The following is a 6,517-nucleotide window of genomic DNA, read 5'->3' on the forward strand; positions in this document are numbered from 1 at the left end:
CATTATTCAACACTTGACGTGCTTCTTATGCAGTGAGCGTCTTCTGTCTCTTATTTCCTTTTTTGGTACAAATCTTGACACGTAGTCACGTCCGTCATGATTCTCTGTAACTCGGTGACTTTTATCGCGTCTGTGCGGCTTTTCTGGCGCTTTCTGTTAACGTGGAGTACGTGAAATGGGAAAACATTAAAAAAATTGCACAGCAGTCACAGCATTCTCAAAAAAAGCAAAAAGAAGGACAAAAAGAGCCACGAGGGGAAAGAAAGGAAAGGTAAGTTGTCTGACACTGTTTACCAGTAATGACTGACTAATAAGTACTTAGAGAGTTTTGACGGCATTTAAAGTGTCCAGCAAAAACAGCAATTCATAATTAATAATGCGAGGGCTTAATTGTTGCTTGATTTTTTCGTATTTCGATGACCGTATAAATACTTCCGTAGCTCGTTTTCACATCATTCTCAAAAAAAGCAAAAAGAAGGACAAAAAGAGCTGCAAGGGGAAAGAAAGGAAAGGTAAGTTGCCTGACACTGTTTACCAGTATACTGAGAGGGTTTTGACGGTCTTCCTTGCATTTAAGCTTAAGCAGTGTCAAGCAATGACAGCAATTAATAATTAATATTACGAGGGCTTAACCGTATAAACAGTTCCGTAGCTCGAACTGTCAGCCATTTTATTTTCGTGAGGGGTCAGAGACCGAGAAGAGAATGAGCGCCAAATGTTGCGGCAGAAACTGTTCTACAAACTAATTATAGTAGTTAGCAAATCTTGGAAGTGATGCGTCCTCAACTGTTTCTTTTCCAGAAAAACAGATGTTGGTGCCATAATGAGTGTCCTACGGTTAAGCCTGTTAAAGGTCGCTAAGATCACCAAAACCGTTCAAAAGTCTATCTCTGGCTTTCTCAGTAATGGTGATCTCAGCAGTGGTTGATGTTTTATAAAAAAGGAAGTTTTTACTCTTTAAATTAAACAAAATTACAGGACGCAAAAATTTAACCAAGATTTGTATTCTAGCGAAAAAGCGACAGCGACAATTGTATTGCAGCAAAAAAGCGACAGCGACATTTGTCTCTAGCCACATAGGCGACAGGTGGGCTGGAAAATAAGCGAGTTAATTAAAAAGAAATTGTTAAACGTCGCGAATTTCGTGTTTGTAAGTTGCTTTCATCCAACAAGGCCACATTTCCATTTCCAAAAAAGAGAGAATGAGCGCCAAATGTTGCGGCAGAAACTGTTCTACAAACTAATTATAGTAGTTAGCAAATCTTGGAAGTGACGCGTCCTTAACTGTTTCTTTTCCAGAAAAACACATGTTGGTGCCATAATAAGTATCCTATGGCTAAGCCCGTTAAGGTCGCTAAGATCACCAACACCGTTCAAAAGTCTATCTCTGGCTTTCTCAGTAATGGTGATCTCAGCAGTGGTTGATTTTCTATAAAAAAGGAAGTTTTTACTCTTTAAGTTAAACAAAATTACAGGACGCAAAAATTGAACCAACATTTGTATTCTAGCGAAAAAGCGACAGCGACAATTGTATTGCAGCGAAAAAGCGACAGCGACATTTGTCTCTAGCCACATAGGCGACAGGTGGGCTGGAAAATAAGCGAGTTAATTAAAAACAAATTGTTAAACGTCGCGAATTTCGTGTTTGTAAGTTGCTTTCATCCAACAAGGCCACATTTCCATTTCTAAAAAAATTCAGTATCGGCGTAAGAAGGTTTCAGGTAATTTACAATAGTATCGATCCCTCCATTACATCGAGTCTAGCATGTAAAGCTAATAGCTTAGACAAAAAACGACAACTCCTAACTCAGCTCGTTTTAAGTGGTACAAGCTCTGAGCAAGGGAAATGTGGATAGTTTAGTAATGAATTTCCCATGGGTACTCGCATCATCGCATGCTATGCTAGGCATTCGCACCTTTTTGCCTATTTAAACCACTCCTCGATTTACGAGATTGCGATTTACGCCATTCACTTGACGCCAATCAGCCACTTGAGAACTTTGCTCGGGGCAATTTTTTCGCACATCGGTATACTTATAAATAATATTTAATGTAATACTGTTATTGTCAACCTTTAAACTCCAGAGGTTAAGGTGGTTTTGCATTAGTTTGGAGAATACGTTTCCGGGCTTTTTCTCTCAGGAGTTTTTTCACCGGTTTAATCACCGCTAAATTAGTCTGCAAACGCCCAATTGTCATAGTAACAATTACCATGTATACTGTATCGCTAACGGGCTTCCCTTATGTGGGTTGTGGTTGGCGACACGCTTAGGCGGATAGTGTTGTTTCAGGTATGACTAACAGTGAATAAAATGGCTGGTCGAGATGGCTGGTCGGCTCCCTCCTGTCGTCTCTAGTGTTTACATGGAAAATGTTTTCTGTTCGGCTGAGCGCAGCGATAGAGAATAGAATTTAGATTTTGCCGTTGCTATTACCGAATCGGTTTTGCACTTTGTCCTAATTTGTAACCACTTGTTCAGGTAAGTGAAATTTAAATTCCGTCAGAAAATTGGCCGGTGTTCCCAGCTCTTTAACGATAACAAGAATTTTAACGCAGGGACACTAATAGTAACATTCTGAACAAGTTTTCAAACGTTTTGCACGTGTTCTTACAAAAACAGAACTTGAAATTATGAATTTAAAGATTGAAAGCGCTTTATGAAGCGAGGCTTACCTCCTTAGCCTTAAGTCTTCACAACGGTCGACGCAGGGCATCATTAATAACACAGCATCTATTCCAATTCTCTGCGTAAGGTGATGAAACGTACTCTCTATTTGAACGTTGCTTGTCAATATATGTGAAGGAGTTTGAAAACCCCCCGACAACAGCTGATGACGCTCTTAATAATGGTTTCTGATTGGCTGGTTTAATTGAAATGCATGCCCTCGCCAAGTTTTGTCGTTAATTAGTTCGCAAAATTTAAATTTTCCAACTAACGTTGTCATTAATTATGATTTAATCGCCTGTATTATCTCGAACTCGCTGCTATCATTTCGGTCCATAGGGGGGGCCCTTGCAAAACAAGGTTCAAAATGAATCATTTTCTCAAATCTAAACAAAATGGAGAAGTGATCCTAGGACTTAGCCATTTCGTCTATAACCCACACTTCAAAATATATCTTAATCTCCCCCCTTGAATCCGTGATTACAATCATTTTGGGATCAACACTCAGATCGGCTGCTAGAAAATTCAAGTGTACTACTGAGTTTAAAAGAGTTTCTAGCAAAGTGACATGAGATAGTTCGCTTTGATTGTAAAATAATGGGTGGTTTTGATGTTACGTCATCGCCATAATGTTGGTGGACGAAAACAAAAGATCTCTCATCAGCTCCTTTTTGTTCGTCCACCAGCATTTGTTCATTGCAACATTGTCATCTGCGTCTCTAGAGATTGGTGTCAAATCACCTATAGACCCAATTGGCTAACTCAATGTTGAACTCAAATCTCTAGAGACGTAGATGACAGTGTCGAAATGTACAAATGTTTGATGACGAACAAAAGAAGCTAATGACTGATCATCCAACATGGAGGCGACGTTATCTGTTTTTCCTCGTTTGAATCCGTCATTTCCATCCTCCAACATCTCTAGTACAATAAACGGTACGAGCTCTTTTCCTTTCCTTGTTTGCGTCGTATTTTCAAATTTAGCGCCAACTTAAACTTGAATGCTTTGTCAATCGACGTTGGATAGTGTTTTGCCACCATTTCAACATTACATTTCACAATGTTGCATGTAGGATCCAACTTTGTTCGATAGTTTGGTTATTATTAAGATGACTAGTGCGTAGATTGTGCTCTATTTTGACCTTGAATTCTTGTCAGCGACCAGAGTTTTTGTCTTATAACTACAGTAATACAAGTACAAGTATATTTTACGAACATAAGATCAAATGAAGTATTCCTCTAGGGTGGGCGGGTTAAGACCAAAATACTCTGAGGTAGTAGAACCATATAAATGCTTCGCGCATTTTGCATTGGCTCACATGTTACATACATTTTTCCCACAGCACTTAATCCGATTTTAAGTTTCTTTTAAAAATCTAAGAATTTAAAGTAATTAACAATACAATCCCCGAATATCCATTCAACTGAAGAGCGGACTGTGCTCATCGAGGTGTTAAAATCTTGTTGATCTGGGGTCAGAACTCCGCTCTTGTAGGGCCTTTGTAGGTGTGCTCGTATCGGATAAGCGGGATAATCGTAGACACAAAGGGGGACGCCAGTTACGGGGCAGTTGGAAAACCTCTGCAGATCTTTCAAGAATCCTGAGGCAGCTAACATGAAACTGTCGTGGCGTCTTCCCTCTATTGGGCCAAACAGATTCCCTACTAATCCATTAGGTAAAGCGACAGCCTGAAACTTGGTGTAGTGTATACATTTGTGGCCATTGTAGATGGCTCGCTGATTTTCACTAGGCCTACAAACTGGACGTACTGTTCCATCCACAAATCCCCAACAGTTATCTAGGGCAGCCTCTGCCTGTTCAATCACCTGGGCGTACTGGAGAAGCTTGGGAGGGGAGAGCAAATCGTGATTGTATCGTGTAAGTAGATGCTGCCACCGACCGTAAATCAAGTCCATCATATGGTTTGTTATGATACAAAGCTCAGGAACTGGTCTGGCAAAATGACAAACCAAATCTCCATATCAACAAGGATATGCATAGCGCTTGAGTTACATGCATAAGGCAGGTACCGAAGCTACAACTGAACCATTGTAAGTGGTTATCTCATCAGGTAGCTGCAGCCGTTCAGCAAGTTTATAAATGTCAAATGTCTTCCCGGTAGAAACGAAAGTCGGCCTTGCATTGGTCGTTTGTTTTCTCATCCAAATCAAACCTTTCATAGTTCCAGTACGGAAACTCTGGGTTTGTTGACTTGTGGAAATCATCTAAAAGCACAATTTCTTTATAAAGCTGTTTTGAGAAGCGTATGCTATACAAGATCTCGATTCTCTGTAATTAGGCATTTTGGTTCGAATAACCTTCCTTGTGAAAAGATAAAAACAAACTTCAGAAACGGCGGGAAAATTTGCCACCCGCGAACAAACGTCGTCGTCTTTGCTGAATCGTAAATTCAAATTTTTACAGGACGACGACGCCGGACTATGACGTGACTCAACGGCGCCGTCGGGCGAAAGTCGTCAATTCGTAAGCTCTCTAACATTAAAATTGACGACGCCACTGATAACGTTTTCAGAAATAAGAGTATCAACAACACGCTTCACAGTCACAGTACTTACAAAACTAACACTGAGTACTATCCCCACGGTTAAATTTCAGCAAAGGGGATCACCTCACATACATACATTATTTTGAGTATCTTGTCGCATATGAGAGCTTCCTGTGCTGTTACACCACTATCTACTGTAGCCTGCAAAGAGGATCTTTTGTAGCCCCGAGTGGATTAGGGCGGGCCCCAATTCTCTCGCAGCTAAAAAAGAGCCTGCTTGCAGGCTAACCATTATCCAGCTGTTATATCACACTGACTAGTGCATAAATTAAAGGAAACTACAGCCTGCCAATTTCAAACAATCGCGGTAACTTTCATATCCACCAGTAACGACAGTGGCCCTTTGATTGTTCATTGAACCGATTGTTTTGGGGCGTTCTCGTAACCGTCGTCGTTGTTCTTAAGTAGGGAGCTTACGCAAGGCGACGACCACGGCTACGAGAACGCCACAAAACAAGGGGCTTAATGAACAAAAACAAAGGCTCTGTACGCCCTGGACGAGCGTTTTGCATTTTGGCACATTTCTTTGCCGTCCTCGTCCTGTTAACGACGTGAATTGACCAAATTTGAAGTGTGTAGAGGACGTGGGAACCTAACGAATTTTCCTCCCAAACAACCACACCGTTCATACCAGTTTTATTCCTGCAATGTTGATACGCACTTTCCATCCCGAAAGACTTGAAGTAATCACAAAATTATTACAATAACGGGGAATAATATTTTTAGACGACGTTCACTTTGGCGTCGGCATCATCCTTGCGTAAGCTCCTTTTGACGTTATGTGGACGGCAATTTTATCTTTTCTCTCCAATTAGCAATGCCGCCTATGCCAGTTTAATTCCAGGACGGTTGGTACACAATTGACATGCGAGACGTGTTTATGTTTTTTTGAACAATAACTTTAGTTTCGATCACAGTACGCAGTCAGGTACAAACTGAAAGAGAAATACTTGGTGCATATAAAAAAACTAAATTGCTAAAATTACGTACCAAAGTAGGAAAGTGCAGTTCCCAGATGAATTGCAATAACCAGAGAATCTTCGCAATAATGAAAATGATATTCTCAGATGACGTGTCCGTGCTCGTTGACGTCGACGTCGTTGCTTAAGGACCCTGGCGCCTCCGTTGTACGTTTACTTAGCATGTGCATAAGTTAGACAAAATGAAACGAAGAGGACACGATTCTTGAAATGACCAGATCTGAGAAAAAGATTACTGAAGTGAGGACACGATGACCGTTATGCTAAACGACCAAAAAATAGCTCTGATGCAAATGCAGAACGC

General features: G+C 40.6%; 1 protein-coding gene across 1 annotated transcript in view; it reads right to left on the bottom strand.

Moving 5' to 3' along the window:
• Window positions 1-2,727, bottom strand: part of LOC138041228 (octopamine receptor beta-2R-like) — a 4,560-nt gene extending 1,833 nt beyond the window's left edge. Inside the window, exon 1 of the mRNA XM_068886997.1 lies at window positions 2,675-2,727. The gene's annotated coding sequence lies outside the window, so the exon portion shown is untranslated. The remainder of the gene's footprint in view (window positions 1-2,674) is intronic.
• Window positions 2,728-6,517: the final 3,790 nt, after the last annotated feature.

Source organism: Montipora capricornis, chromosome 3 (genome assembly GCF_036669925.1).
Source record: "Montipora capricornis isolate CH-2021 chromosome 3, ASM3666992v2, whole genome shotgun sequence".
In the NCBI taxonomy this organism is placed as follows: domain Eukaryota; kingdom Metazoa; phylum Cnidaria; class Anthozoa; order Scleractinia; family Acroporidae; genus Montipora; species Montipora capricornis.